Here is a 10203-nt window from a genome sequence, read left to right as displayed (position 1 = left end):
CACTGCCAATCCACCACTGAGAGATTTTAGTCATATGAAATGAAATACACAAAGGAATGGGATGGTATAAATGTTTTATTGGCATGAGTCTGGCAATGAGCAAGTTCAGCAAGTCAGTCCAAATGACTGTTAATAAAATATAACACAATTCCATATCTTCTGTATATGCCAAACAGTCCCTCCGCCCCCCCACCATAATATATTTCAGAAATGTTAGAGTTTAAAAAAAAATTGGGGCTAATTTTTGTATTCCTGTATTTGTAAAACAAGGTTTTCAGGTTACCAAGGCTGAAGTCCTGACCCTGTTGGAATCAGTGGCAAAACTCCAATTGATTTCAGTGGAGTCAGGATATCAGTACCTGAGTCCAAGCATGAAGGACTCAGAAAAGAGCAAAATGACAATACATTTTAGAAATCTTGAAATATTAGCCAAAATAGCTTTTCTTTACACAATAACATTGTGATGACAAGGTTCAATTCTCAGACTCATCCAGGAAGAAAGAGGTATGTTTGCTATTGAGAATTCAGGAATATTCCTTTTCCATGGGGATACAGCTGTTTCCAGCAATATAGGTTGTGAAATACCAGACTATAAACCTATCATTGCTGTACGAGCTATTATTGTCTATCCTGAACTTCAGGCCAGTATGTGGTTAGTAAGAATTTCCAAATTTGAAGGAAAAAGCAAACATTTTAAGGGAGGTTGATTTAAAAACAAACAAACCCCAAACCAGCCACTGTTTGAATCTACTCAAAGGTTTGCAGCGTTAGAAGTAATTCCAAGAGAGAGAAATTTGTGGTCAGAGAGCAAGTCAGGCACTCAGAGATGCATGGTAAAGGAAATATGTCACATGACTCTGCAAATTATCACAGAATCATAGAAATGTATGGCTGGATGGGACCTCAAGAGGTCATAGAATCATAGAATCATAGAATATCAGGGTTGGAAGGGACCCCAGAAGGTCATCTAGTCCAACCCCCTGCTCAAAGCAGGACCAATTCCCAGTTAAATCATCCCAGCCAGGGCTTTGTCAAGCCTGACCTTAAAAACCTCTAAGGAAGGAGATTCTACCACCTCCCTAGGTAACGCATTCCAGTGTTTCACCACCCTCTTAGTGAAAAAGTTTTTCCTAATATCCAATCTAAACCTTCCCCACTGCAACTTGAGACCATTACTCCTCGTTCTGTCATCTGCTACCATTGAGAACAGTCTAGAGCCATCCTCTTTGGAACCCCCTTTCAGGTAGTTGAAAGCAGCTATCAAATCCCCCGTCATTCTTCTCTTCTGCAGGCTAAACAATCCCAGCTCCCTCAGCCTCTCCTCATAACTCATGTGTTCCAGTCCCCTAATCATTTTTGTTGCCCTTCGCTGGACTCTCTCCAATTTATCCACATCCTTCTTGAAGTGTGGGGCCCAAAACTGGACACAGTACTCCAGATGAGGCCTCACCAATGTTGAATAGAGGGGAACGATCACGTCCCTTGATCTGCTCGCTATGCCCCTACTTATACATCCCAAAATGCCATTGGCCTTCTTGGCAACAAGGGCACACTGCTGACTCATATCCAGCTTCTCGTCCACTGTCACCCCTAGGTCCTTTTCCGCAGAACTGCTGCCTAGCCATTCGGTCCCTAGTCTGTAGCTGTGCATTGGGTTCTTCCGTCCTAAGTGCAGGACCCTGCACTTATCCTTATTGAACCTCATCAGATTTCTGTTGGCCCAATCCTCCAATTTGTCTAGGTCTTTCTGTATCCTATCCCTCCCCTCCAGCGTATCTACCACTCCTCCCAGTTTAGTATCATCCGCAAATTTGCTGAGAGTGCAATCCACACCATCCTCCAGATCATTTATGAAGATATTGAACAAAACCGGCCCCAGGACCGACCCTTGGGGTACTCCACTTGATACCGGCTGGTCACCTAGTCCAGTCTTCCATATTGAGGCACGACCAATTAAATCTAGACCATCCTTGATAGTTGTTTGTCTAACCTGTTCTTAAAAACCTCCAGTGAGGGGGATTCTACAATCACCGTTGGAAGCCTATTCAAGTGCTCAATTATCCTTACAGTTAGAAAATTATTCCTAATATCAAATCTACATCTCCCTTACTGCAGGTTAAGCTGATTACTCATTGTCCTTACATTCAGTGGACATGGAGAACAATTGATCATCAACCTCTTTATAAAAGCCCTTAACATACTTGAAGACTGTTACCAGGTCTTTGTTTGTTTCTTTGTTTAGTCTTTGTTTCTCAAGACTAAACATACCTATTTTTTTAACCTTTCCACACCGGTCAAGTTTTCTAAACTTTTTTTTATCATTTTTGTTGCTCTCCTGTGGAAAAATTGGAGAGAATCCAGATCTTTCTTAAAAGTATGGCACCCGAAGGTGGACACAGTACTCCAGCTGAGGCCTCATCAATACCAAACAGAGCAGAACAATTACTGTCCATGTCTTACATATGACACTCCTGTTAATGCATCCCAGAATGATATTAGCCTTTTTTGCAACTGCATCACATTGTTAACTCATATTCAGTTTGAGATTCACTATAACTCCCAGATCCTTTTCAAGTGGTACTACCATCTAGCCAGTTATTTCCCATTTTGTTGTTGTGCATTTGATTTTTCCTTCCTAAGTATATTACTTTACACTTATCTTTAGTGAATTTAATCTTGTTTATTTCAGATCAGTGCTCCAATTTATCAAATCCTTTTGAATACTAATCCTGTTCTCCAAATAGCTTGCAATCCCTCCTAGCTTGGAGTTATCCACAAATTTTATGAGCGTAATTTCCACTCCATTATTCAGGTCATTAATGAAAATATTGAATATTACTGGTCCTGGGGATAGACCACTTTGGGACCCCACTAGATACACCCCCCCAGTCTGACAGTGAACCATTACTCTTTGAATACAGTTTTTCAACCAGTTGTGCCTCCACTTTATAGTAATTTCATCTAGACCACATTTCCCTAGTTTGCTTATGATATGCCCATTAATATGATATGCTTATATCATGTGGCACAGTGTAAAAAGCCTTACCAAAATCAACATATATCATGTCTCCTGCATTTCCCACATCGACTAGGCAGGTAACCCTGTCAAAGAAGGAAATTAGATTGGTTTGACATGATTTATTCTTCACAAACTCATGTTGGTTATTACTTATTACCCTATTATCCTCTAAGTGATTGTTTAATAATTTGCTCCGGTATCTTTCCAGGTATTAAAGTTAGGGTGACTGGTCTATAATTCCATGTGTCCGCTTTGTTCCCCTTTTTAAAGATAGGCAGTATGATTTTTCTTCTCCAGCATCCTAGGACCTCACCTGTCCTCCATGATGCTCTTCCTGTTTTTATCAGGTGGATCCCATCTCTTCCTAGCAGTCCTCCTTCACAGAACAACATCCCGTGGATGAGGAAGCCAAAGCCCTCCTGTCAACATGACTTGCGCAGCCATGCTAGGATGACCAGATGTCCTGATATTAGGGGCTTTGTCTTATATACGCAACTATAACCCCCCTGTAAAAAAAGTGTCCCAATTTTTCATGCTTGCTGTCTGGTCACCCTAAGCCAGGCACTCATCTCCAGGATGTGTGTATCCCTTCCGGGGCCCTTACCCTCATCCGAGAGGATAGAGAATAACACAACCTGCATCCCTGACTCCACCCTGGTTCCCAGAGCCCAAATGCTGATTTGCTCAGGGTCATCCTGGCAGTATCACTAGTGCCAACATGGATGAAGAGCATGAGATAGTGGTCAGAGGGCTGAATGATCCTCAGCAACCTTTCCATAATGTCTTGGATTCAGGCTCCAAGCAAGCAGCACCCTACTGGGATATCAGGTCAGGTTGGCAGATGGATGTCTTCATCCCCCTCAGTAGGATGTCCCTGATCACTAGCACCCTCAGCTTCCTTTGGTGTGGTGGCTGTGAGGCTCCCAGCCTTCAGGGTAGGTGGCTTCTCCTAATCAGCCATCGAGGTCTGCTTTTTTCCTCTTGTTGCCAGTACAGCATGCTGGTTCTTGACCTTGGTGGATAGGGGACCAGATGGTGGGTGGAGAACTGTCTACTGCTCGAGGCCAGCAGCCAGTGTCCTCTTCACTGAGCAGCTGGTTCTCCTTCCTCCTCCAGTCCCACTTAGAGTCTCTATTTGGGTAGCATCCTCCATGCCAGCCATCTCCATGTGCATCCTGTTAATGAAGTCCTCATGCTCCTGGATGCTACACAGATGAGCCACTTCTTCCTGCAGTTCTCTTACTTGCTTCCCGAGGGACTCCATCAGAGGACACGTCTCACACCGAGTTGTTCCATCTGCCTGGCTTTCATCAGTGGTGACATGCAGGTCATGTCCCCAACAAGTCAAGACCAGGCCTGGGTGGAAGCCTCCAGGGTCAGGATATCTGTCTGTCCAGGGCCCCCACAAGAGCTAGGGGTGATGTTGGCAACACACCATTTTCCTTTCATTGTGGGTTCTTCCTTGCAGAGTACCTGCAGATTGAAGAAAAAATACCACCCTTCTTTCCTCTGCTGGCAAACCTGGCTAATGCCCTTAGTGTCCCAGCTGCCTTCATAGCACACGTTACCACCACATATAATGTATGTGTGTATAAATGTAACTAGGGTGGAGTTTTCAAAAACACTCCAGGGTAGCTCCTCAGAGAGTATAACTTTTCATGGCTCCGTTGAAGTCTATGGCCTAACTGTAACCCAATGGACCTACTTCAATGGAGCAAAGATTGGCCAATGTGAGTACTTTTTATAATCTCACCCATATCTCAGATACATGTATACTAGACACAGTTAAAACATTCATTCTGGTTTTAGAGACATTGCCAGTTCTCATGATATTCCCTATATTTTAGTTCAGAGATACTATTAGAACCAGCTACACCTCTAAAACTGGAATGAGCTTTTAAAGTGTGTCCACTGTATGTTTGTTTACACACACACACACCCCAACTATTCCTTTTTTGTGTTTTTTCTCTCATTTTACAGTATATGCCTTGTTACTGCAGGGATCATTTCCTTATATTTAACCCTTGAAATACCACAAACATCTAAACACCAGTATCTTTTTCCAGTGCCAAGGTTGGGTAGGGATGAGTATGCACTCCTATGGCAGTATTTAAAATAGTAATAATAGTTGCGTGAGTATTTTGATCCAATCCCCCCCCCACCAATCTAGCAAAGTGCTTAAATATGCATTTAACTTTAAGCACATGAATAGTCCCATTGGCTTCAACAGGACTATTCACATGCTTAAAATTAAGCACACACTTAAGTGCTTTCCTGGGTCGGGGTCTAAATCTATTGCAAATGAATTAGACAGTAAAAGCAAAGATTAAATAAAAAATAAACTCTCATTTTGACAATACTTGCTTAGTGTTTCTCACTGTTGGAGAATAAACAAAGCTTGCAATAAACAAAGCGGTCAGTGCAAAGCTTTCAATTTGTGAGGGGGTCGGGGGGGAGAAGAGAGATTTACTTGTGCAGCTTCCCACACATCATGATGAGAATATGCAGCAAAAGTTGATGTATGAAACAGGAAAAATAATGAAGAAAAATGAGAGCATGCATACCCTCCAGAAAAGAGAAACAGAGTATGGCTTTGGTAAATAACTCCCTGCAGAACTCTTAGAAATGATTTACTGATTAATTGAATCAATCCATCATCCTTTTTGTGACAGCATCAATTTGCAGTCTTTTATTGTTGTTGTTCTTTCATAGCTGCTGCTTTAAACTCATATCAAGGTAAAAGGTTGCGTAGGATGTTAATATATATAAACATGTATTGTATAGGAATCTGTTAGCTTACTGAGATGTCATTAGCTGAAACTTTTGTTTTCTGTTCCTTCCAAGATGGGATTAAAGAATTGTGGGGCCCTGTGCACTATGGAAATTGGGGGCTCCCGCCTTCCTTAAACGAGACAGAGCATGTGATAGTGTATAAATATGAGAACATCTTCATTTATTAATTATTATTATTAGATTGGAGACGGCTTTTAAATATATTAAATATTATGAAATATATTAATATTATTTGAGCTAAACTATTTAAACACATGGCAATTTGATTTGAAAACCAAAAACAAATACCCACTCGCTCTCTCTTCTTTTGCTCTGTGAAGCATATGCGAAGTAGGCTAATCACTTGAGTGTATTTATGAAATGAGACTTAGAACTGAACTCAGCACTTCCCAGCTGGTTCCCTAGCTATAGGTGAAAAGGTTCCCGATGAAAGTGGAATTTGCTGGAGACCATACAAACCAGAAAAGAGCAAGTACATCAGTGTATTGGATACTGGAGCCTTCTGAACCAGAAAGGCGTTGCCTATTGAAAAACAGGCAGAGAAGGGGTCCCAGCACTTCTGGTGCAAATACATGCAGTTGCATGAATATCGATAATCACATGTAAATATGCTGAATTGCACATGAATACTTGTATACTCATGAATAAAAGTGCCTTCTTACACATTTATACAAACATAAACCAGTCACTTGAAAGTTTGAGCAAGTGAGCGAGAGAGCAAGCGAGCGAAAAGAGGCATATATGTTAGATTGAAACTCAAGTCTGACTCAGTGAACTTGTTCACAAACACATTTTCCCAGAATCATTCCTCTTGTGACCGTTGATAATTATGAGCTCTTTGTAGTCACTGAACTATAGCTTTTAGCAAATATTACACATCTGAAAATCATTTCTACAAGGATTAGCTTAAGAGAAAAAGAAAGTCCTTGAATATTGTAGTGACTACAGTGTTGTCAACTTGCAATTTTATTGTGTGTCTCATGATATTTGTTTTTTTTTAAGGGGTTTCATTGATTTCTGTCTTCAATTGCTTGAAGTTTTGCCCTTATCCCAAATGACTGTCTCCTCCCCCGCCTTCCCCACCATTAATGTCAATGGGACGGAAGCCACAGACTTCCCTCAGCAAGATGGACACTGCTCTCATTGTTTCCCAAGCTAGGCTTCCCTAGAGGAAGATAGTGCCCCATTAGGCAACCTGTTAGGGCCAAACAGGGGACAGGTGAATGTGGAAGTGCAGGGAATGAGGCTGTGGAGAAAGCAGGCTGAGCTGTTTAATATGCAAAAAAAAGGTGGCATGTTTGGTAGGGCCTGATCCAAAGTCAACTTATGTCAGTGGAAAGACTCTATGACTTTAGTTAGCTTTGGACCAGGTCCATAAAGATGGACTTAATTGATTTAGGAGCCAGATGCCAGATAAAGGGCCTGCTAAAGAAAGAGTGTATATTAAAAAATCACACTTCTGGGTTTCTGGAAAGGCAATTCGTGGCAAGAGATGTGTAAGGAGCATATGTACTATGCTACCAGGAGCTCATCCTTTTGTGTAATATCTTTGTTTTTTTCCCCACAGTTTGCAGAAAAATATTTTGTTTGTACATAACTTAGGGCTTGTCTTCACTACCGGGCAGATCGACGCTGCTGCAATCGATGACAGCAGAGCGCTCTCCGGTTGACTCTGGTACTCCAGCTCCTTGAGAAGAGTAAGGGAAGTTGACCAGAGAGCGTCTCCTGTCAACGCAGCGCAGTGAAGACACTGCAGTAAGTGGACCTAAGTTACGTGGACTCCAGCTACGTTATTCATTGAATTAGCCATGTGGCTAATTGTTATCCAATCTGGCATTAATTGTGTGCCATTGTTCTCCAAGTTACAATACGTGCTGATACGATCCATGCTCCACACTATGATGCAACCAAACAGTTGAGAGCACCCGACAGAAGAACGGGAACACTCTTTTGCCATGAACTGATAGGCTCAGTCCAGGTTCAGTCACAGTGGTGGCTTCAGTCCAGGGTCTAGTGGACAGATGTATGTATCACAAATCCAGTTGGCACTAATTGGTACTCTAATTGGAAGTCTGAGGATAAGGTTAGCCAGCACTCAGTCAGTATGATACCTATTCTGTGTATAAATAGATTATGTCAGTCTAAAGTGCATTTGTCACAAGAGCTAGATATATTTAAAAGCACATACTCTTTTCTGGAGTGTGTAGCCAGCATCCAATCTACATTATTCTCAAGTTGTAATGCAGCAATTGATACAGTGCTGCCTGCAGCATATCTAACCAGCCGTGTTCTTTAATAAAATCTGGTTTAGGCTCAATGTCGATTCAAAGAAGTCTATAATCCATGTACAATACTAGGGGGCTGTAATAGTAAGGGAATGACTAGAATACAAACCTGATGAATGCATGAGTTGCCTTCAGCCAGGTTTAAACTCACTACAAGTCTTCGCAAGAACAAACCTGTTTTCTGATTAATGAAGTTTAAGAAGAAAAATACAGACAACTCATTCTTTCTGGAAAATAAAAATGGTCCAGGACTTCAGGTTCGATTTTACACTGAATTTTGTATAGCATTCTGATGGTATATTATAGGTTGTGTGTGTGAGAGGGGGTGCTTCACTGTTTTTGCGGGGCGGCCGTCAGTATTTAAAAAGATTAAAAGCATCAGCCTCAGAGTTAATAGATAAACCCCATCTAGATACAACCAGGAATCACCATGTGTAACATCTGTAGTTTATAGTATGGCCCAACCCCTTCCAAAATGCTACACAATAGCTGAGTACCATAACCAGCATTCTGGGACACAGATCTTGTCTTCTCACATGCCTGAAATGTATCATGTACACGGTACCTAAGAGGGTATGCACAGAATAATAATAATGAAAGGATTAAAATACCCACACAAAAGGCCACTCTTCCTAAGCAATCACCTATCTTAAGAAACGACCCTGGAGTATCCCTGAACATACTGAATAGAATTCTGGGCCACCTTTATTAAGCACGCAGTCTAAAGTAACCAGTTTTTGTGAGTCCCTTGAAGTGGTCGCTTAAGACACGTTTTCATTTTATTGTGTTATTTCACTGCATGGGCAATGAAGCAGCATTTTAAAAAACGAACTGCAGTGGAAAAATCCATATTACATCGCTCCCTCTTAACAAGGATTACTTAATACAGTACTTAGCACTGTTGGTAACTGTAAACCTGTCATAGACTTAAAATTCCTGATGAGTAGACAAAATACAAAGATATTTTCTAAATGACAATGTGCCTACTGCAGCCAGCCTTGTAAAAGAAACCTTTTAGTGTCAGGAGACCATGAAAATACGTGTTACCTATGACTCAGTTAAAATGATGTCATGACCTGGCAGTTTCTTTTCAGCACTGACACATCCATGCATTGCACAGAGTAGGGTGGGCATTCTGTAAATTTAAAAGGAGTCCTCATTCTGTATTGTTGCTCAGCCAAGAACTGTAATTCTAAGTTTCTCGCAAGTTTGTGAATAGTACCAGGGGGCCATAAATAGCTTGGAAACCTATATTTTTTCATTTTTTTTAATGCAAATTACACTAGTAAGTAAAAAAAAATCACTTTTGTTAAAAATACATTCAGAATTAACAAATGCAAAAAAGAAAAAAAAGACACATTTGGATTGTAACTCTTGCCTTCTGAATATTTAGCTTCATAACAAAAACCCAGCCTAGAAAAATAACATTCTTTACTGGATTTTGAGGCGGATATAGCTGTACAAATCAAAAATGTCATTCCAGATATTCTCACACTACTGTGCTCCAAACTGCTTCCAAAACATCATCCTTTAGCGTAGTAGTCAACAGTCCTGAAATACCAGTGCTTTCACTGCAACTTAAGCAGGAATATGAATGACTATTTTATATATGTGTATATATCTCTATATACTTGAGTGTATGTATACATATGTGTGTACATATGCAATATATAAATATACACACATTATTTATAATACTTAGCACTTACATAGTAATTCTAAGCACTGCACAAACATTAATTAATCCTCACAACCACTATGTGAGGTAGTTATTATTATTCACATTTTATAGTTGGGGGAACTGAAACAGAGAGATGTTAAGGACAAACTTTTCTAACCTGGGTGCCTAAAGTTAGACCCCTAAATCCATGCTGAGGCACCTAAATAAATTGCCTGACTTTCAAAGGTGCAGAGCACAATAGCTCCCATTCAATGTGAATGGAAAGTCAATGCAAGACATGACTGCTCATTATCCTTGAAAATCAGGCCACTATTTAGGTGCCTAAATACTAGAGCTGGTAAAAAAAAATGTAAATGAAAAATGCAGCTGTGTTAAAATCAAAATGTTTCATTGGAACAATATTTTTGACTGGAAGAAATGAAAAT

This window comes from Lepidochelys kempii, chromosome 3, assembly GCF_965140265.1.
Source record: "Lepidochelys kempii isolate rLepKem1 chromosome 3, rLepKem1.hap2, whole genome shotgun sequence".
In the NCBI taxonomy this organism is placed as follows: Eukaryota; Metazoa; Chordata; order Testudines; family Cheloniidae; genus Lepidochelys; species Lepidochelys kempii.
This window is presented reverse-complemented; position numbering follows the sequence as displayed.